Source organism: Silene latifolia, chromosome 10, assembly GCF_048544455.1.
Source record: "Silene latifolia isolate original U9 population chromosome 10, ASM4854445v1, whole genome shotgun sequence".
In the NCBI taxonomy this organism is placed as follows: domain Eukaryota; kingdom Viridiplantae; phylum Streptophyta; class Magnoliopsida; order Caryophyllales; family Caryophyllaceae; genus Silene; species Silene latifolia.
This window is the reverse complement of record NC_133535.1, coordinates 56,551,226-56,574,365: the sequence shown is the minus strand read 5'-3', so window position 1 is coordinate 56,574,365 and position 23,140 is coordinate 56,551,226. Positions and strand designations below refer to the sequence as shown.

At 38.2% G+C, this 23,140-nt stretch overlaps 1 non-coding gene across 1 annotated transcript; it reads right to left on the bottom strand.

The window, feature by feature from the left end:
• Positions 1–21,036: 21,036 nt before the first annotated feature.
• LOC141609854 (small nucleolar RNA R71) lies at positions 21,037–21,142 on the bottom strand. Its single transcript, XR_012527760.1, has one exon. It is a non-coding gene; the product is annotated as a small nucleolar RNA R71 (small nucleolar RNA).
• Between the last annotated feature and the right edge of the window lie 1,998 nt (positions 21,143–23,140).

The following is a 23,140-nucleotide window of genomic DNA, read 5'->3' as shown; positions in this document are numbered from 1 at the left end:
AGTTGACTAGGGAGAATTAAGTCGTTGTAGGTGTTGTAAAGTTCTGACCGACTCGGCTCTGATACCCAAAACTCCCTAGGAATTGTAAGATATAAACTAAGTCGATTCCAATACAACAATAAATTGCTTGCATCTATGTAAATTATTTATATGATCTCATCATGATTCCCCTATGAACCCAGGACACCCTAGTACTTTGATCAATTGCTTACAAACTCTATTTGCTTACTTTGCTTTGCTTTCATTTATTTACTTTGAATTTGTTAAGTAGTTTAGATTGTAAATCTCAACCTCAACCCAAATTGTGACACTAAAGAGATAGTTATTTACAACTGATAAGTCAATACAATACCCGTCCCTTGGGATCCGACCTTTACTTACCACTCTACTAAGAGTAGTTTGTTAAGAATATAAATATTGTTTGATTGGGAGCATAGACGACATACACTCGACCAATCATGTGTGTGGCGGTTATTGCAGGTAGATTGTTAGGTGTTGCTCTGTTTTCGATATTATCATTTTTTGGGTGTTTATGGTGGTCCGGTGTGCCGCTGGTGCCACCGTCGATTAGTGATGACCATGTTGGTAACTAGGTTTTTTTGGGGTGGTAGTGACATGGTTGTTGAGTCGGGTTTTTGGCTGCACTCACGGGTTGGGTACATGAAATAGGACGTAGTATATTGTTATTGGAATGGTGCCGAGGGTTGCTAGGGCGTGGGTTGCTGGTCGTGTGTGGTGGTTAGGGCAAGTGTGTGGACCATGGTTAGGCTGTGACCAGTGGTGGTTCTCGGTGGTGCTGGTGATTGGGTCCTTTGGCCGTGGTTTGGGGAACGTGTTGAACACGGGTAAGCCGTGTATGAAGAGGAAGCTTGGGTTGGTTGGTTGTTGAGACTAGATTGTTTGGGTGTAACCATGGGTGTGACATGGGGTTGAGGTCGTGAGTCATGGGTTATGAGTCGGGTTTTACACAATTAAATTACATAAACACAAATAATGGGGATTAATTATAATTAATAAATATAATAGGTTTAATTGTATAACTAGTTGTATTATTAGTTTTATAATTAGTTTGGGTTGTTTTAAGTCGGGTTTAAACTACTAAGTTACATAATAATTAATATAATTAATTAATTAGTTCAATTGTTTTATAATATATGTAATTAGAATAATTAGTAATTGTAATTATTATATTTACTAATGTAACGGAATTGTCAACGAGCTTTATTAATTGGATTACTTTACTTTAATTTGAGTATTTGCTTATCAAGTAGGTTATCTACTCAACTAGAATGTGTTTTTGTGTTATTTAACAGTTTATTATTCATTGGAATTCGATGTTGGTTGTTGGATGATTATTGTTAAGTATTGCTATTGTTTATCCGTTGGTTTATTATCCATGTTGCATACTTGTATTGTTGTAGCATGAAGATATTTGAAGACCCGGACCATGAGTGGCGAGGTATATAAAAGGGTGTCTCAGAGTGTGGACATGGGTCACATACCGGTCTGTGGTCATGGGCCACCTGCACGCCAAGCCAATCTGTGGACATGCATGTAAGACTACGGTTTTCTCTACTGTTGGGTACTCTATCGAGTAAGGCTTACTCTGTCGAGTAAGTATGTTTTGGTTTCGAAACAGTATACTGTCTGATGGGTACTCGATCGAGTAAGTGGGGTACTCAATCGAGTAGGTGTCACTCAATCGAGTAAGTGACTCACTCGATCGAGTAAGTCGAATTATACGGGTTTTGCCGGGTTTGACAGTAATGCGTGAAAAGGTTATATAAAGATTCCCGTCAGTTTCTTTTACCTTCCTACTTTGTTTTAAAACCTTCATAAAAGAAAACAAAACTATGTTTCTTCATTCTCTCGCATTTCTATCAAATCTTAAGGGCTAAAGTCGTCGAATAGTTGTGTTCTTTATGTCGTTGAGACCGTCATATTGTGAGTAAGATCCTAGTATAATTTTTATATCGTTTCTTTGATTTTGGTTAAAATCCTAATTAGGTAAATTGGGGAATTTTGGGAGTATTGTGATTATTAGATGGTGATTGTATGATTGTGTGTTTATAGGAGGTGATCTCGTAGAAGAACAGTTGTGTTTAGCTGATTGTGACGATCTTGGTGATTGCTTTTCCAGGTAGGATTTCCTACTCAGTTATTGGTTACATGTATGTTAGTTGGTTGATTGATTGTTGGTGGTTGTTGATTAATAACATTTGCCTATATCGTATTGGAATTGGTAATTATGATGTTCTAGTTGGTTGTGGTTGTTTGTCTGTGGTTCGCGAGGTGCGTCCTCGGCTGAGTGGAGTCACTTGCGGGAGTGGCTTCAAGCCCTTGATTTGCCCTCTGTGGAACCCGCCACAAAGGGGATGTGCACATTAAGGAACATGGGTTATCACTCGGATGTGATGAGCGGTGCTTAATTAGGTGGGAACGGCTGCAGTCCCCCACTGCGGTGAGGAATATCTGTTGCGATGGGTATTCTGACAGGACTATACACTTTAGTGTGTAGTCAGGTGTTTGGAGTTGTGACGGAGTTTGGGTAATGTGCGTGTTGTATCTTATATATTGTGTTTTGTGTAATCAATAACTTACCCCATTTAAATGTTTTCAAAACTGTGGTGATCCATTCGGGGGTGGTGAGCAGTTGTCTAACAGGTATACTATGGATGTGCGTGGGATTAGCGGAGGATTGATTTGCCACGAGTCTGATAGTAGTCTTCCGCTGTGTTATCATAATACTTTTGTTACTTTAGTTGTAGTTTGGTTTTAGAACAGTTGTACTTTACTTTAAAGTTGGTTTTGTTATGTAATCACTTAAACTTATTTATCTAAAGGATGTTCTTTTATGGTCAATTTGATATACATTACCTCGGGTAACCGAGATGGTGGCATTCTCATGCATTAGGTGGTCCTGGTAAGGTACTTGGTGTATGGGGTTGTTACAAAGTGGTATCAGAGCGACGATTTTGGAACCCGTAACAAATGAACCCAATGAATCTAGAGAGTCGAACTAAAATGAACCCGAGTAGGAGTTGATAGGAGCTAATGCAATGACTTGGGAGACGTCCTAAAGTCACAAACTCGCCCTACAACTTTGAGTCGGTCACTATGGGATCGCTACGTGTTTACTAATGTTCAATTGCATATGTTGGATGAATATGTATATATGAATTTTTTGGATGAATGGTATGTGGTTGAATGGAGGATGTGGTGGAAAAGATGAAAGTAATCGTATATGGTAATATGATCTGTGGTTAAGCTACTTGTTTACTGTTATTTCATATGCATATGTTGGATAAAGTGTATGATGGATGATTTGGTGGAAAAGGTGAAGTAATGTTGCATAAGAATACGATTTCATGATTTAAGCATGTTTATATGACGGAAGTGAATATTTATAATGTTGTTATGCTAGTAACATATGCATGGAGAATTTGATGTTATATATTTTGTTATTGTTCTTACGTAAAATTATAGAATAAAAGCATGCAGGTAATACATGATTAACAAGTTGAATAATATATGTGCACGATGGATGTTGTTGCTTGGCTTTTGAAGATAGTAACATGTGGTTAGGGATACTGGTTTTATGCGCATTGAGTTGTTTTTGTTTACTTTGTTGTTATTTAAGTTGTTTGGAAGTAAAAATCAAATAGTTATGTTGTCCGATTACAGCAAAGTTGTATTTAAACTGTTATAACTTGAGATGTATATATGATTTTGATGTGATTCAAATTGGAGGTAATAACTTGTTCTTTTACGATTCTAACGATAGGTTACAAGCCAAAAATGACCAAGAAACGAGTGAGATATGACCGTTTTACGAAAATTGGACAATACTGAGAACTGTGTAGGGTACTCGATCGAGTGGCCCTTACTCGATCGACTGCACCTCTTGTTGCTCGATCGAGTAGCCCTGGTAATTTCTTATACGTGCTTCCGACCTTCACCTACTCGATCGAGTAGGCTGCACTCGATCTAGTGACCCCTGTTAAGGGTCATATGCTTATCTTTTGACTTCGTCGCATATTATGTTTAATTCAAAGGTGTTTTTTTGCTTCTTTATGCATTGTTTTACGTATGTGTTGGTGCTGATACGTAAGTTACCCAATATTATGATGTAAGGAGTGACACCTTATGGTGGGTATGAGTTTGGTGGGGAGGACATGAGTTATTTGTGGTTGTGATAGATAGTGGAAAAAGAAAAGGAAGATTGGCAAGGCTTATTGAGGCATGGTGGAAGTTTTGTGAGATTTGGTGAGTGATATAATAGCGAGTTTGAGTAATGTAAAGGTAAGTGTATATGAGCAAGGAGTGATGTAAGTTTATGGAACGTGAGAATGAAAAGATTGAAATAAGGGATGCAAATAGTGGCAATTGGGATGTGTGAGAATTTATGGAGGGTCATGGTTAGGATTGTGTTGGTTAAGGTTATAATTGATGGAAGGTCGTTATAGAGGTATGGAAACGAATGGTGTATAGTGAGATCGAGTTATGCCGTGATGTGTAGATAGTGGCCGAGTTTGGGAATTTGTATTATCAAGAGGTGAAACTAATGTGTGATTTCCTTGGGCAATTAATGGTATGAAATGAGTTTTGGTTTCTAGAGGGGAAAAAAGTGAGACGGTTTGGACTGATTGGTGATAAGTGTGAGTGATAGTATGATAAGAGAAGATCCATGGTAAGAAAGAGTGAGATGGTACTGATATGAAATAATGGGATTTGAGTTTTGGAGCAATGAGAAGGTAACTAAAACACTAAAGAGTTAGGTAGAAGGAATAAGGAGTTGAATTATTAATTGGTATTATTGAGTGAAAAGAGGAAAGAAGGATGTAACTAAGCTGAGAGAACGTCGACCAAAGTTAAGGAAAATGAAGGTAAGGAATCATGGAAACGTGTGATAGTATCATGAGAGGGCCTGAGTTAATGGTTATATAGGAGTTTCAGGACAAGATGTTAGCCATGAGCTTCGAGGAATTAAGGGGAGTAAAAGTTGGTAGAGTATTTGCAGGATATGAGGTTTTGGTGGTGAGTTAGGTGGCAATACAATTAAAGACAGAAGTGGGATGAATGTTCAGGTAAATTTTGTGCTTGGGTTTGATGTTCGTCATTTGGGATGTTAACCGAAGATGGGAAAGAAACCGTGATATTTAGAGGTGAGTGTAAGAGATTTGTTTTACGAACAGTGGTGGTGTTGTGGTGTTGTCACTAGTGGCTAAGGTGATGATTAATACGAAAGGTAGCCATTCTAAAGAGGTTGATTTTATAGAGACCAGATTGATATGTATAATTGTGAGGAAGTATAAGATGTGGTTATAGGAGGCGGTTGCTAGTAGTTTAGTATTAATGGTATGGTTACATCTGTCAGGAGATGATAGTTATGCGAATGGGAGAATGAGTTATGAAGGGCATGCGAGTTTAAGCTCGGGCGAGAGATAACCTTATCAAGTGGTAACTTACGTGATCAAGATTGACTAGTTGGATGTGATTACGGGTCTATGATGTGTATAAATGTTTGTGTGAGGTTCTGACCTCACGAGAAGTGGTATGGTGTGATAGTTATAAAGTTGTTATCTGAATGTTTTGTAATGTATGTTGGGTACGGTAACCTAATGGAATGATATTCAAAAGTGATAGTTTGGGTTATCTGGTATGGCTAGTTATACTTGTATATGTATTCATGATATATGTTTATTCCGTGAAATGGTGTGGATGATATTCATGAGGTTCTTATCTAGTTATTCAATGTAATATGTTGCGTTGTGATCTAGTAAGCCGTTTTGAGTAAGTTTTCTTGTCCAAGAAGTTATACTGAGTCAGTATTTATGAGATTGTATAAGTTACGATGACTATCGATGTGGTTGTTGTGCCTCGGGTGGTGATCCGGGCACGATACTTCGTGTTGTGATGCGGGTAATTTCGCGCTGCGGTGCGGCTGTTGGTGGCGGTGTTGTGATGCCGTCATCGGTTATGATGGAGTAGACGGGATACTTATGAGACGAGTTTTTGAAAGTGTATATATACCAGTTATATAAATTGTTGTTTTGTTTACTGCTGTTTCCTGCGAGTTTCAGTTTGGACAGATCGACAGTTGGTTTGTTTATTGATGTTTCTTACCAGTTTCGGCTTGGGAGTGAGGGTAGAGTATGATATGAAAGAGATTCGGTTATATTTCAGTTGTTTTCGTGATATAGTAATATTCTGTTTATGGGACACAGTTGTGAGAAGTTGTTACAGTATTTTGGACCTTGTTTTAGATGAGGCATTGGTGGACATAGTAATGGCAAGTGATTTGTGGAACATGTGTTGTACTGATCTGGAAGATGCAGATGGTTCATAATCTTTTATTGAGACAATGAGTATAGAGTGTTGGGAATTAGTATCATGTTAAGTTATGGATGCGTTTTGCGATAATAAAAGAAAAGAACTTGAGGATCTAGTGTGAGTGTGTGTAACAAGTGTGGATCGTGAGTATGCTTTTGGAGATAGGTGCTTTATATAGAGAGGTATGTCATTTTGCGGTAATGGGGAAGAGTTAAAGTATTGGTTATGCTAAGGATTTTGTGATATAGGTTAGGTGGTGTGCCGAATGAATTGAGGTATCAGAACTGTTAAAGTAAGAGAGCCTTGGATATAGGAATGGTTGTCAGTGTTGAGTTTATAGGCGGTTATCATTCACATGTGGTGGTGATTAGAAGATACAACTAAGGATGTAGTATTAGTGGGTTACGAGGACGTAACCTTTATCTTAAGAGAAGTAGGATGCGACAAAGAGAGTTTGATGGTTGTACATGTTGTAGTATAATTGAAAGTAGAGTGTTGGTGTAGCATAAAGGATGGATCTTTATTGTGGTTGATTTTATTAAAGGTCATGGCCCTGGTTGTGGTAGTATGATGTTTAGGAGTATGAGTAAACTTCGATAGTGTTGACAGTTGGATGACGATGTTTATGAGTGTTAGTAAACTTCGAGGACGAAGTTCATTTTAAGGGTGGTAAAATGTAATATTCCGTTTGGTGGGTTGATCTTGCTTGGTGTATATTCTTGATGTTGGATTTAATAGTGGATAATATGTTAATAAAACGGAGCTAGCGGCGTTTATGGATGGTATTCGATAGTGTATGGAGTTACGGCCGAGAGGCTATAATGTAGTTGATACGATATCGTGAGCCATGTTGTGGAGGTAGGCATAGTTGGTGGAGTTAGTGTTAGGAGTTCATGTTTTATAGGTTGGGTTTGAACTTCAGGGACGAAGTTCATTTTAAGGAGGGAAGACTGTAATACTACGGTTTTCTGTACTGTTGGGTACACTATCGAGTAAGGCTTACTCTATCGAGTAAGTAAGTTTTGGTTTCGAAACAGTGTATTGTCTGATGGGTACTCGATCGAGTAAGTGGGGTACTCGATCGAGTAGGTGTCACTCGATCAAGTAAGTCGAATTATACGGGTTTTTCCGGGTTTGACAGTAATGCGTGAAAAGGTTATATAAAGATTTCCGTCAGTTTCTTTTAGCTTTCTACTTTGTTTTAAAACCTTCACAAAAGAAAACAAAATTACGTTGCATCATTCTCTCGCATTTTTATCAAATTATAAGGGGTAGAGTCGTCGGATCGTTGTGTTCTTTACGCCGTTGAGACCGTCATATTGTGGGTAAGATCTAGTATAATTTTTATATCGTTTCTTTGATTTTGGTTAAATCCCTAATTGGGTCAATTGGGGGTTTTGGGAGTATTGTGATTATTAGATAGTGATTGTATGATTAGGTGTTTATAAGAGGTGATCTCGTAGAAGAACGGTTGTGTTTAGCTGATTCTGACGATCTTGGTGATTGCTTTTCCGGGTCGGATTTCCTACTCAGTTATTGGTTACATGTATGTTAGTTGGTTGATTGATTGTCGGTGGTTGTTGATTAATAACATTTCCCTATATCGTATTGGAATTGGTAATTGTGATGTTGTAGTTGGTTGTGGTTGTTTGTCTGTGGCTCGCGAGGTGCATCCTCGGCTGAGTGGAGTCACTTGCAAGAGTTGCTTCACGCCCTTGATTCGCCATGTGTGGAACCCGCCACAGAGGGGATGTGCTCATTAAGGAACATGGGTTATCGCTCGGATGTGATGAGCGGGGCTTAGGTGGGAACGATTGCAGTCCTCCACTGACGGTGAAGAATATCTGTTGCGATGGGTATTCTGGCAGGACTAAACACTTTAGTCTGTAGTCAGGTCTGTGGAGTTGTGACAGAGTTTGGGTAATGTGTGTGTTGTATCTTATATATTGTGTTTTGTGTAATCAGTAACTGACCCCGTTTAAATGTTTTAAAAACTGAGGTGATCCATTCGGGGGTGGTGAGCAGTTGTCTAGCAGGTATACTATGGATGCGCGCGGGATTAGCTGGGGATGGAGTCGTCAGAGTCTGATAGTAGTCTTCCGCTATGTTATCATAATACTTTTGTTAATTTAGTTGTAGTTTGGTTTTAGAACAGTTGTACTTTACTTTACCGTTGGTTTTGTTATGTAATCACTTAAACTTATTTATCTATAGTATGTTCTTTTATGGTCACTTTGATATACATTGCCTCGGGTAATCGAGATGGTAGCATTCTCATGCATTAGGTGGTCCTGGTAAGGTACTTGGTGTATGGGGGTTTTACAATGCAGCGGTCGTTTGAAAGCCACGCTCGGCGGCGTAAAAATGCTTTCGACCGGACCGTTTTAGATCGGTCGGTTTCGTCTCATTCAAGGTCTCGAAACAATGCAGAGATGTTCGGAGTCCCCACCAAGCAATTATGGGATGCCTCAAAACCGTTCGAATCCACTTTATACCTACCTCAATCAAGGCAAAAAGCGGTGTTTGCCATAGGTACTAAAGATAAGGAGTCGTCCCCCTTTAGCATCCTATTGCTAGAATGACTCTCGTACGCTCTGGATAAAGCCATCCACTATCCAAAGGTTCTGAGTAAGGGGTGAGGGTACGTATTGGGAAGCCCTTTAATGGGACACCCAATCCCGCCTGTGTTAGCGGCCTATACTGATCGATCGTGGTTGTTTAAGTGCAAGAGTTGATAAAACGGTTTAAATGCATGAATGCGCATCCAAAAGTCTTAACCTAACATGTGAAAGTTTCCTAAGTCGGTTCTTTAATCCAAATATCAAGTAATTGATGTCGAGTTGGGTTTAGATTGATTTACATGTGAAAACGAAAATTGAACATCCATTTACCAAATTCGGGTTATGGTGCTTAACACGATCTATTTATTTGAAAAAGGGTGTTAAATGACAATGTTTAAAAACGCAAACTTGTCAATCTGATCCGTCATGTATTCGGATTAACCGTAATCGAGGTCGTCCTAGACAAGTGCTAAAACGAGGCAGAAGTGTGCCAGGCAGCCTCATTAAGGTGCGAGCCTATTGGCGAGGGAACAAGGTGGAAGGATTCAATAACCCTCTAATTAAACTCAATTAATTAATGATCTAAATTACTCTTTGATTTAGTCATAAGATCTAGTGCATGCATAACAAAATTAACAAGGTTAAGAGAAAACGGTTTTCTGACATTGTTGAGACGGATTTATGGGCACTAGATTCGGACTCCTTCCAAATTTGGATCTTGAGCTAAATAAGATATTAGGATGATCCTCCAACAAGATCCCAAAGTAGAGATCCTCCTCTTGATTGCATCAAGACTATCCCTCAATACTACAAATATTATTAACTAGATAATATGAGTAGTGACCTTTAAATATTAATTCTAATATTAGTTATATTACTACCATAGTAATCTTATGTGAATATTAGAATTTATGAACAAAAGTTTGTATAAACCAATTTTATGTGAGATATCGAGAGAAAAAGAGCATAAGAATCATCTAACAAAATGAGAACTTCTAATAAATCAAAAAGGGGGGGGGGGGGGAGCCGGTTTTCAATGTGCTAGGGAAGGGGGATGTCTCACATGCATTTGCCTCCACAATGTCCTAGCTTAGGAGTCTAGTTTAGGGTAGTCATGATTATATTTTTGATTAAAAAATAATGAACCATAAAACCCTAAATAACCCACTTAAAAACCGGCACCCCTTTTGTAAAATGGACTTCATTTTATCTTTTCACTACAAGAATTCTGTTATCGGGCGACTATAAATGGCGACTGTACAGACTAGTCGCCAATTGGCGACGGAAAAAATATCTCGGGCGACTGATATTAGTCGCCAAATTGGCGACCACAAAAATCTGTACATTAATTTATTTTGGGGACTAAGAATAAAACCGGGCGACTGCAATGTGTCGCCAATTTGGCGACCGATTTTAATTTTAGTCGCCATTTTATTTGCCCAGCACAAAAAAGGACATTAGATCCCACCTCCCTCAGTAAACCCCTCTTTCTTACTTTCCCTCATCTTTTCCTATCACTTTCTCCCGTGAAACACCTCATTTTTACTCCATCTTTACTCAAACAAATTTTCCTCATCATTTTCACTCCATCTTTTCCCAAAAATTCTAAAGGGATCCAATGTTTTGTTTAATCACAAAAGTACCCAACTTCATCTTGTTAATATGAGATTGTTTTATCCAATCTCAAGTTTCATTGCTCTTGTCTAATATTATCTCTCCTTCCTCCATTTAATTAAAGGTATTGATTTATTTGGCCTATAAAAATTAAATTTTTCAGATTTTATTTTAAAAGTATCTCTCCCTCCTTAATATTATTTTTCAGATTTTAATGTTATCTCACCCTCCTTCAGATCTTTCAGAAAATGGAAACAAAGGAGAAAAAAGTGAAAGGGTGGCGCGGTGTTCAACGGTGATAGCATATGGCCAGGTATGATCGACAATGACGCGCAATGAATGTTATGATCGACGGTGCCGAGCGATGAATATAATTTGGTTTTTTCATTTTATCGAAATTGTTGTTAATATGGATGGTGTTGGTAGTTTTATTATAAACTTGATTGTAATGTAATGTAAATTGCAATGTAATGTTCGACAGATAATATTAGAGTTTCATCGTTTCAGATCTGTGATTTTTTTTTTCATGCTATTGGAGTTTCATTGCCATTTTAGATTTTTTCATGTTATTGGAGTTTCATCGTTTCAGATCTGTGATTCTTTATTTTTTTGGCGTGTTATTCGAGTTCATTGTTTCAGATATTTGACTTTTATTTAATTATTTTTTTTAATGTAAATTGGCGACTGATTAAAAGCTTTTAGAGACTGTTTTCAGTCGCCAATTTGGCGACTACTTTCAGTCGCCATAAAGCCTATTTGGCGATTAATAAAGCGGTAGCCAATTTTGGCGACTGATTGCAGTCGCCCAAATTAAAATAGGCGACTAGAGCTTGCGACTAGGCCCGGGCGACCAGTTTTAGTCGCCAAATTAGTTTTAGCGGCTATTTTCAGTCGCCATATATAGTCGCCCGAGTCCTATTTTCTTGTAGTGTTTGTAATTTGTCATTTGTAATATGTTGTGACATGTGACATGTAACATGTCATTAGTAATATAAATGCATATTTAACTAATTAAATATCATTATATATTAAATAAATTACATTTAACAAATTAACAAGTAATTCACAATTACATGTATATAAAATGGGTCACATTAAGTCTAGTTAATATAATCTACAACATTTTGTAATTATAACTAACTAATAATTCTTATCTCAAATGTTTCATAAACAATAATCAATTTCAGTAATATAACATTTTAATTACTAAATTGAATCTCATTTAATCATATTACAATAAAATATAATATTCTCTCTTATATATATCAATTTGTTCAATTTAAGGATTTAATCAATTTTTATCGTCATACAGTCAATTAACTTTACAATTGAGGGAATCGTCCTTTAGCTGTGACGTTAAGGTATCAACTGATCACCACCGTTAAACGACTTTAATGTCAAACTCTAGTCAGCCAATCATTACCGATTAATATTGATCAGTTGAAATATATGAATGAATCATCCCTTACGTATTCTTATCATGAGTTTAAATAATGTGATCGCACCATTGTTGAGGACACATATTCTAACAATCTCCCACTTGTCCGAGACAAGTGTGCATCACCAATTCTCTTGTCCTATTACAATCTCCCACTCAATGCAAGGTGTCTTGTAGGCCGTACTTGCATGTGATCATATCCAGAGTGTTTCTCTCGATCTGGAGAGTAACTGTCTGACCGGAACTATCTACCGTAGATACTTTCAGAGCCTGGCCACGCATTTTCAGTTCACCACTCCTCGAGTGCCCTTGAGATTTCAAATAACCCTGACAAGGGGTGGACAATTCCTATCGCACAATTCCCTTCGTGCACCCACAGTTCATCATGACCCAAAAGATGCACACTCACCCCTTTTTACAGAATGGCTTTGGGCAAAAATCAAAGTCAATCAGAAACTGTGCCGACTTGGGCGAACAGTCTATAGTCAAAGAATCGACTCAAAAGAATACTATAGTAGCTCTCGCCACGACCAGGCTATATACAAATTGCCAGAACTATATAAGCGGTCACTGTCCAACAGAGTGTCTCACACAGTCTGTCAATGTGATCGACTAGTCATCCTTCATGACCCTATGGCACTTGAACTTGCCATCAGTCGATTCACACTCTAGTCACTGTTGGAGTTAGTGTCCTCCACAATAGTGCGTTTACATAATAAATCTCATTAAAGGAATATCATCAGGATATTTAATATTTGATCCTCATCGGTTGATTAACGTAAATCAATAACGGTTGGCTAACTAGAGTTTGACGTTATTGTCGTGAGACGGCGGTGATCAACTGACCCCTTTCGGTCACACCTAAAGGAACGAACCCCAATTGATAACTAATTAATTGTATGAGATACAATTTATTTAGTCGCTTGATTTATAGACTAAAAGGTTAGTCGATTATTTTTAAAGAGATTTCGAGTTGCGAACTCGTGGCGCGGCAGTTATTATTTAATTATGCGATAATTTAATAATAAGTTTTATGAGACGGGTTTTAGTTAATTAATTGTTAATTCACTAAAATTGTACTAATTGATTAATGTGATTAATATTAGTACGTAAATAATATGTGTAGCGTTACACGTATATTTACGGAGTGTTTTGGACAAAACTAATTGGGAAGCATTTAAACATAAAACGATGTTTAAATAATATTTACACGTATAAAATGGACCCGTAAATGGGACATTGAACCGTATAAATGGAGTGTAGTGGATGATTATAAACATTATCATTTCACTTGCTTTATATACTTCCATAAGTTATCTTATGTTCATTTTGCATGTTGATTTTAAGCATATTAAACAGATTATGAGATAATTTGGTAAATTCAAAAATTGTGTTAGAAGAGGTTTTAGCACGAAAATTTTTGGACATGCATGCCTACCGAACTCAAAAGGTTTGTGGTAAAATTTGGTAATTTGTGAAGTTATTTGGCTAATTTTAATGATTTTTGGTATAAAATCGAGTAAAAAATGTCGTATTTTGGTTAAGAGTTAACTAAAAATAGTTAAAATTTGATTCGGGTCATGAAATCTTCATGGTATTTCATGCATATTTTCTACAGATTGTATGTAAAATTTCGAAGGTTGGTTTGAAGTTTTGCATGTTTATTGATTTTATGAGATTAAAGTCAATAAAAGTGAAATAAATTAATCATATATTTTAAACATTTGGTCTTACCCTTGATAATTTTATGTACATTTAAAAATATGTTTTAAAAGTTAAAAGTAAAAATTAAAATGTGATTTCACCTTGTTTTGATGTTTATTAGTTTTAGTGGTTAAAAACCGATAAATATGGATCTTTTTCTACATAAAATTTTATCCGAATATTTGGGCATTTTTTCTGACATTTTGGTGTTCTTGGGAGTGTTCCAGAATACTGAAAATTTTTTATTTCTATTTTTGGTAATATTTTCAATTATTTTGGATTTAATACTTTAAAGTTATGATTTTACCGATTAAATTAGCAAATATCACCAAATCAAACTAATTATTCATCATTAAATTAGTGAGGACTAATTTTGAGGTCCAAAACAGTTTGAACAATTAGTTTGGACTTAAATGAGACTTAAGAGTTGATTATTGAGTTTTACAAGTTAAAAATCGATTAAATCCACAAAACTGAGATGGATACCAATGATTGTTAGATAGGGCGATTTTGGCATCATTTTACAGCATTTTAAGCATATTTATTTAAGTTAAATGAATGATTATCATTTATTTAAAGTATTTATTTTGTTGTACCTAGTATGGCTTAGTTTATTTTAATCGTTATTACCCGAAATGAATGGGAATAGTGATTTGTTTGTAATTAAATACGATCTCGTATCGTCGGTATGTAATTAATTAATATTTTATTCATTTTATTAAATAATGTATAATAGGAATAGCTATGTAATTTAATTTTAATAGTTATTCTTCTCGGCGTTTCCAAAAGACGGATTTACATCGAGACGGAGTTTATTTTTGGAAGGTCTTCCAAATCCCACAAGAAGAAGCCACTTATGGAATGAAGAGGTAAGAGACCAAGGAGTTGGTTTCCGATATGTAATAGTCTAGTTTTTATTAACTTGGCGAACATACTAGGATTATTCATATGCTTGCTTGCTATTATTTTTCCGCGCCTGCGAAAATCGCCATTCACATGCATTTTATTTTCGCGTTTGTCAATTCACGTCATTTCCATTCACCGACTTTATTCACTTATAGGGAATTTATGACTAAATTGACAAGATCTCTCACATAACTAAAATTGAGATTAGCCTTACCAATTAGTAACACCTATGAATCCCTTGTTCATTAGAGCCATGCTTGCCCAAGCGGGGTGTTCTCTTTTTACCTTGGGTAAGTAGGGTGGTAAACGGTTATCACGTGCCAAAGTTGGTTGGACTCAACGAGGTATAAGACGATCTTGTATTCCGGGGCTAGTAGATGGATTTGAGGAAATCCGTCAACCAAGAGTTCTAGAGGTAGTATTAGTCAACCGTTGACTTACCGAACTTACATGATTATGGGATGTTTCGCCCAAGCGATGCTCATTTTTGTTTAAAATTTGGGTCTTGGAATCATTTATATAATTTAGTGGGAGATCGTTATATAAATGCTAAAACTTATTAAACATGTTTTCACAAGTATTTTTAAAACAATGGATGTTAATTTTTCCTTATTTGTTGTAGTATTTTAATTCGCAATGGCAACTTCATCAACTCCATCGACTACTACACTAGGCAAAGATTCATGGCTACGGTCCGTAATGGACAAATGTATCTTAAAATATGACGGTAGTAACTTTCTTGAATGGGAATCCAACATCAAAAGTGTCGCGTTGTCCGACAACGTGCTCACTTACTTGACCGATGCCCCTCCCATTGAGCCCGGTCCAAGGGCCTTATCGGCGGTGCAGACCGCCTATGATGACCATGTAATGATGTCGAATGGTATCAAAAATGTGTTGATATGGTCGATATCCCCAAAGCTCAAGCTTTCATGCATTTCTATAAACGCATACGAGATATTCACTCGTATGACTACTATGTTTTCACAAACACCTAAAGTCCGCCAATACGAAGCGGCTGCACACTTCTTTGAAGCAAAGCTTGAGAGGGGCCAAAAGGTTGGTCCCCATGTACTCAAAATGGTCGAATATGTCGACATCCTAGAGCGTCTAGAGTGTAACATTCCTAAGACTCTTGTGGTGTATCGAATCCTCCACTTCTCACCATGTTTTCCCGCTTTAGGGTAAACTACAACATGAATGACATGGATAAGAGTTATCATGAAATTCATACACTCCACACCCAAGCGGAGGGGGATATGGAAGCTAGTGGGAGGGGAAAAGAGGATGTTCTAACCATGAAGTTAAAGAACACGTCCCTTGGAGTTAAGAAAGGAAAGGGGAAGAAAAAGTCCCAATTCAGGAAATCGTCAAAGAAACAAGATAAGGGAAAGGGGAAAGCCGTTGAGAATGGCAATCCCAAGGCAAAAAGTCTCAAAATCTCCGAGGCCGAATGTTTCCATTGTAATGGGAAGGGGCTTTATAGGAGGAGCTGTCCCAAATACTTGGAGGATCTCAAGGAAGGGCGTGTGACGCCTATTGGTATGATTTCCTCTCTCTATGTGATAGACGTTAATTATGCTTGCACTTTTACTTGGGTACTTGATACCGGATGTGTCTCTCACCTTTGTAATCATTAGCAGGGTTTAAGGGACGTGCAAGCACTAGCAAAAGGTGATGTGGATCTCCGCATGGGCAATGGAGCTAGAGTAGCGGCCATTTCCGTGGGGACCAATGTGCTCACTTTAGCTAGTGGTCTAGAGTTTTATTTAGATAAGTGTTATTTTGTACCAACTTTAACCAAGAACATCATCTCCATTTCCGCGTTAGACGCGGAAGGCTTTTGTTTTATGATTAAGGACAATAGTTGTACTTTTTCATTGAATGATGTAGTTTATGGCAAGGCCATTTCAATTGGAGACATTTATGTTTTAAATGATGTTAATGACGGTTATCATGTGGAAACTAAAAAGCTTAAAACAGGTGATCCAAATGAATCCTACCTTTGGCATTGTCGTTTAGGTCACATAACCGAAAGACGCATTAAGAGACTTGCTTCATCAAAAGTGCTCAAACCATTTGATTTCGAATCTTATGGTATATGCGAGTCTTGCCTTTTAGGCAAGATGGCTCGTGCACCTTTTTTGGGAAAAGGGACACGAGCTAGTGAGGTTTTGGCTCTCATACATATGGATGTGTGTGGACCATTAACCATCACCGCTAGAGGAGGTTTTCACTACTTCATTACTTTTACTGATGATTTGAGTAGATATGGGTATGTCTACTTGATGAAGAACAAGAGTGAAGCTTTTGACAAGTTCAAGGAGTTTCAGAATGAAGTAGAGAACCAATTGGATAAAAAGATTAAGACCCTACGATCCGATCGTGGTGGTGAATACCTAAATCATGAATTTGATTCACACCTAAAAGATTGTGGTATAGTATCACAACGGACTTCTCCTGGCACACCACAACTAAATGTGTGGCTGAAAGGAGAAACCGAACTTTACTAGATATGGTTCGTTCTATGATGAGTCTAACCGAGCTTCCTAGTTCATTTTGGGTTTTGCCCTCGTGTCTGCAATATTTTCACTAAATCGAAGCCAGACTAAAGGCCGATAAGACTTATATGAGATATGGACAGGGAAAGTCCCTCATTTGTCATTCATGCGCATTTGGGGTTGTGAAGCATATGTCAAGATCAAGTGTGACAATAAGCTTGCACCCAAGTTTGACAAATGTCTTTTTGTAGGATATCCAAGGGAAACACGTGGCTATTACTTCTACAATAAATACGAGAATAATGTGTTTGTGGCTCGTGATGCTGTCTTCCCAGAAAGAGTTTATTTCTAGGAGACAGAGTGGGAGAAAATTTGAACTTGAAGAAGTTCGAGAACCACAAACCGAGAATGAGGACGAGGAGAACGTGGAGGATAACGTTCCCTCCTCCTCTGAAACGGTAATTGTTCCTAGGAAGTCTAGTAGGATTTCTAATCCACCTGACCGCTACCTTGGTAACATCGAAGAGGATGGTGTTTTGTTACTTTTGGAAAGTGATGAACCCACTACCTACAAATCGGCCATGTCTAGTCCCGACTCCTCGCTTGGCTAGAAGCCATGGGGTCCAAAATGGATTCCATATAAGAGAACCAAGTATGGGACTTGGTGGATTTACGTGAGGGAGTGCGACCCCTTCAGTGTAAATGGATATATAAAACTAAGCTCGGCGTGGATAAACATGTAGATGTTTACAAAGCTATATTGGTGGCAAAAAGTTTCACCCAAGTTCATGGTCTACACAATGACGAAACCTTTGCTCCAGTCGCTATGCTTCGGTCCATTAGGATAATCTTAGCGGTTGCCGCTTTTCATAATTATAAGATTTAGCTTATGGATGTCAAAACCGCCTTCTTGAATGGGATTCTAGAAGAAGAAGAAGTATACATGATACAACCTGAAAGTTTTGTGGATACATCTAACCCTAAGAAGGTGTGTAAGCTCAAGAAGTCCATCTATGGTCTTAAGCAAGCATCTCGGAGTTGGACTCATCGCTTTGATCACGTTATTAAGTAATACGGTTTCACTAAAAGTGTTGAAGAACCATGTTTATACATGAAGTTTAGTGGGAGTAAGGTTGCATTCCTTGTCCTATATGTGGATGACATATTGCTCATCGGGAATGATATTCCATTGCTCACTTCCGTTAAGGAGTGGCTAGGGAAACACTTCCAGATGAAGGACTTGGGAGAGGCACAACGAATCTTAGGTATCCGGATCTATAGGGATAGGTCCAAAAGGATAGTAGCATTGAGTCAAGAAGTTTATATTGACCAACTTCTTGACCGGTTCAATATGAAAGACTCCAAGAGAGGATTTATACCTATGGGCCAAGGGATTACTTTGAGCAAGTCACAGTCTCCCTCTACCCCTAAGGAGATTGAACACATGAAGACTGTTCCTTATGCTTCCGATGTTGGGTCTATCATATATGCTATGATTTGCACTCGTCCCGATGTCGCGTATGCCTTGAGCATGACAAGTCATTATCAAGCCAAGCCTGGTGAGAGTCACTGGATAGCCGTAAAGAACATCCTTAAGTACTTGAGAAGGACTAAGGATTCGTTCTTAGTGTTTGGAGGAGAAACCGAGTTGCGTGTAAGAGGTTACACGGACGCAAGTTTCTAAATCGATCGGGATGATATGAAATCCCAATCCGGCTATGTATTTATGCTAAATGGAGGAGCAGTTTGTTGGAAGAGCTTAAAGCAAAGCGTTACCGCGGATTCTACAACAGAGGCTGAGTACCTTGCAGCATCTGAAGTTGCAAAGGAAGCTGTTTGGATTAGGCAATTCAAGAAAGGACTTGATACGTGCAATTTATATAGACTTTTTAGCCTCTTATTGCACGCATTTTTATGCTATTTGTATTGCTTTGTATTGTAAAATGCTCCGAATTGGCTAGTTTGGTTTGTTTTGTCTTAATTGCATAAATGGGTCCAAAAGTAGTGGAATGGTGCCTTAGTCGTCCCACTTTGCATGCATTTTAAGGAGACGGAGATTTAGAGCAGATGGCGTACCTTGGGAAGCATGAAGGAAGGTTTATGGAAGCTAACCAGACGAAGTCAAGGCCGTTCTCAGTGGAAAGTGCTCGATCGAGAGCTTTAGATGGTCGATCGAGTGGTTTGGCTGCTACAGTTGGTCGATCGAGTAGATCCTATGCTCGATCGAAAGAGGCTTATTTGGAAGTGTTCGATCGAGAGCCTAAAGTGCTCGATCGAACGGTTTGGCTGGAAGAATACTCGATCGAGGGGAATAAAAAGCCTCGATCAAGTGATTTGCTATGTTACACGGGTTAACTAATCCGTGATAGGTTTATTTTGTGAATAAAAATGCTTTCCTAAATAAGGAAGTCGTCATTAGGTCATAAACAACTTGAGACACTCTTAATTACTCTTAATCTCTATAACTTGGCTCTTAATCAGTGCTACTTGTTCTTTACGCAGGATTTGCTTAATTGTAATCTTTCTCTTCTTTTAATCTTAATCTAATACATTGTTTTTCTTAATCCTTGTTCTACTATTCTTTTGTTATCGATTTGTTTAGTTTATGCTTAATCGTATTCTCTCTATTATGTTTTTTCTAAGTATATTCATGATTATTGTTATTGTTATTGGTTTCAAAAGCATGAGTAGCTAATCTCCCTATGTTAGGATTAGGGGAGTCATGGTAGTAAAGTGACGATATTGTGAATAGGATAGATGATTTATTTGTGAAAATATGTGACCGTAGCAGTATAACTGTAACATGTTTAGTTGAGTTCACGCTTCTAAATAACTTTAATCTGGTTAACTTTGTTCCTGGATCGGAAGATTAAAATGAACAGACCTGTTATGAACAGTAGACTACCTAATGAGGGCGGAAGCTATGTTAGTAGTAGTCTAGGGTGGATGGCAGACCAGAAGGACCTTTCCCTTGCCCTTCTTACAGTAGATTGTCTAGACTATTTATGACGGAGTCAATAAACTGCCATGGTGAACCGAAATCCTGACATACCTCTTGATTACATATCTCGAATTTTCTTGCTTTATCGTGCTTGTCTCCATTTCTCTTGCCTTTAATCTTTAGTAGTTTAGAAAACAAAACGTAAAACCCCTGATTGTGACTAGATAGACGGATTTACAGATAGATATCTTGCCTCCCTGTAGAGATCGACTCTACTTATCGCTAGCTTCTGTTAGTTGTATTTAGGTATTTATTTTTGATACATAACAACCGTATCAAATTTTGGCGCCGTTGCCGGGGAGACAATAGCCTATTTGTCTGTTCTTTGGTTCGTTTATCTTTCTCGGTCTCAGGGAATTTTTATTCCTTGAGACACTTCTCACTTATTTTCTCCAGTATTGTTTATGCCCAGGTATAACAGGTCAGAGTTAGTTCCAGCTGATCCTGAGCTAGAAAGGACCTTTCGCATTAGACAAAGACTGTAGAGAAAAATTCAAAAGGAAGCCTTGAGTACTTTTGAACCCGAGCTACAACATTTTCTTTTTGCAGAAGACCCGTCTTGTGAAGAAGACAAATCTATTTCTTCCATAAATCCCGTGAGAATGCCTAATATCGCGAGTCACTCAGAGGTCACAGCTGCCTCAATCCCTAAAGGTTTCAAGCTTGCGACCGAGGATGGAAACACTTTTGAAATCCGGCCGTCCTACATTAATCTGGTCGAACGAAACCTGTTCCGAGGCGTGGCGGGTGAAGATCCGCGTAAACATATGGATGTTTTCACTGATTATTGCTCTACCATTCCCGCTACTAAGGTAGTGACCCAGGATAAGATTAAGGAGGTCTTGTTTCCTTTTTCTTTGACCGATGGAGCCCGTGAATGGCTGACTGACCTTGACAGAACCGCAGCCGGTATTACTGACTGGGAGAATTTGACCCTTGCTTTCTACAAAAGGTATTTTCCTCCACAACGAACTAATCAGCTGAGAGGGAAAATTACAAGTTTTAAGCAGACACCGGATGAAAACTTGTATGAAGCTTGGTGCTGTTTCAAGAAGTTGGTGAGGTCTCTTCCTCATCATGGTTTTGATCAGTGGTTCTTATGCAACCCGTTCTATAATGGGTTGTATGATGACCACCGTACTATCTTGAACGCCTCATCTAATGGGCGATTTCAGAAGAATAATGATGATGATGACGACAAGGGATGGGGTATTATAGAAGAGATGGATGCCCATTGTGCTGAGTATCGGAACCCGAGAGGAGGTATTCGAACAGTTAATTCTATTGACAACAGTGCCGTTGTGGCTCAGCTGGAAGCCATGAATGCCCGTTTTGACAAATTAGAGTTGCAACATGCTGGTGATCAATAGACGGTTCACTTGTTGACTAGACAAGAAGCCGTTTCATGTGAGAGGTGCAATATTAGTTACGGTCACACTGCTGTTGACTGTCTAAATGAGAAGGAGCAAGTGCTTGCCTTTCAGCAATATAGACAAAGTGGCTCCTATTACAACAATCAGAGTGGAGTCCATCCTAATTTGAGATGGACTAGTCAGAATGTGTTGAATGCTACCCCTCCTCCGCAGCAGCAACAACCTTATGTCCCTCCTCACAAAGCTCAACAAGGCTTTCAAAAGCCTCCATCCTTTCCACCTCCGCAACAAGGTACTTCTTCTAGTGGGGTAAGTGAGATGACTGAGTTGAAGTCAATGATACAATCATTGACTGTCCAATTGCAAAGGAGTGAACAACAGAAAGATGCGGCGATTAAGTCACTCGAATCTCAAATTGCTCAACTTGCCACTAACCAATCTACAAGAAAGCCGGGTCATCTACCGTCTCAACCTGACAAGAATCAACATGAGACGATTAACTTGATAAATTTGCAAAGCGGTCTCTCTTATGAAGGACCCAAAATGTCGACTGGTGAAGACATATCAAACCCGAGACCTATTGTTGCTGAGAGTGATTAGTCATCCTGATGTGACTCATATTTGAGCATATTTAGTCCCCGAATTAGCCTCATTCCTATGCTTTTTAGTGCATAATTTGGTCATTTACTATCTTTAGTCTTTCGTTTTGCATATTCTTTGATGTTTTGATCCCTTGGCAAAAAAGGAGTGCAAACCTTGCATTTTGATGGCAAAATGGAGCTAAATTGATTGAATTCAATGACCAAGCATCAAAGGGAATACAATGCTAGAAGGCCTATGTAAATAATTGGGCAATGGTAAAAGGATCCTTGCATCTCCAACAAGATCCTTGAGGATTGTTAAAGAAATAAAAGAAGAGAAGTGACTGCCCAACAATCCGAGCGTCGCAGTGCCCAGGACGAGCGTCGCCCTGCTACAGTCCGAGCGTCCCGTGCCCAAGACGCTCGTATTGAGGCCTTGTGATCTGAGCGTCCCGACCCCCAATCCGCTCGGATTCCTCTCTAGTGCAAACCGTCCCTTAGCCAAGCCGTTCGGGACGAGCGTACTCCATGAAGACCACCAAAACGGATATGCGCATCTCCTTGGAGAGGAGCACTTCCTCAACTTTTCTTAAGGGTCTTAATCATCATTTAAGCCCTTAGTAATAATTTATGTACCTAATCCTTAGTATAAATACCCCATTGTATTAAATTGGATTATCATGTTCTTTTTATGCATTTTTAATCTCATCTTAATCTTGTAATCAACTCTTAATTTAGCATTAATACAAATCTCATTTCTTAATCATTCCTTAATTTCTCTATTGTTCATCATTTATTTTGGGTAATTAGAAGATTATTTGGGTTTATTTGGAGGATTGACAACCTTCCATCAATCATCAAGTACTTCTATTATTCTTTGCTTTATTATTGGGAATCATCTTTATAGGTATAATTCTCTCTTAATCCTTTTTAATTATTGTTAATCTTTCTTACTTGTTCATCATGTCTTGCCTTGCTAGTATGATTGACAACCTTGTTAGCATGTTAAACTTAATAATGAGTGAGTAGTTTCCTTAACTAGGGTTAATGGGGAATTATGGGAAACCAACATGGTGATTGATTCATGCTTAATCTAATATGTTTTCATAATTAACTTGCTTGCTTGTT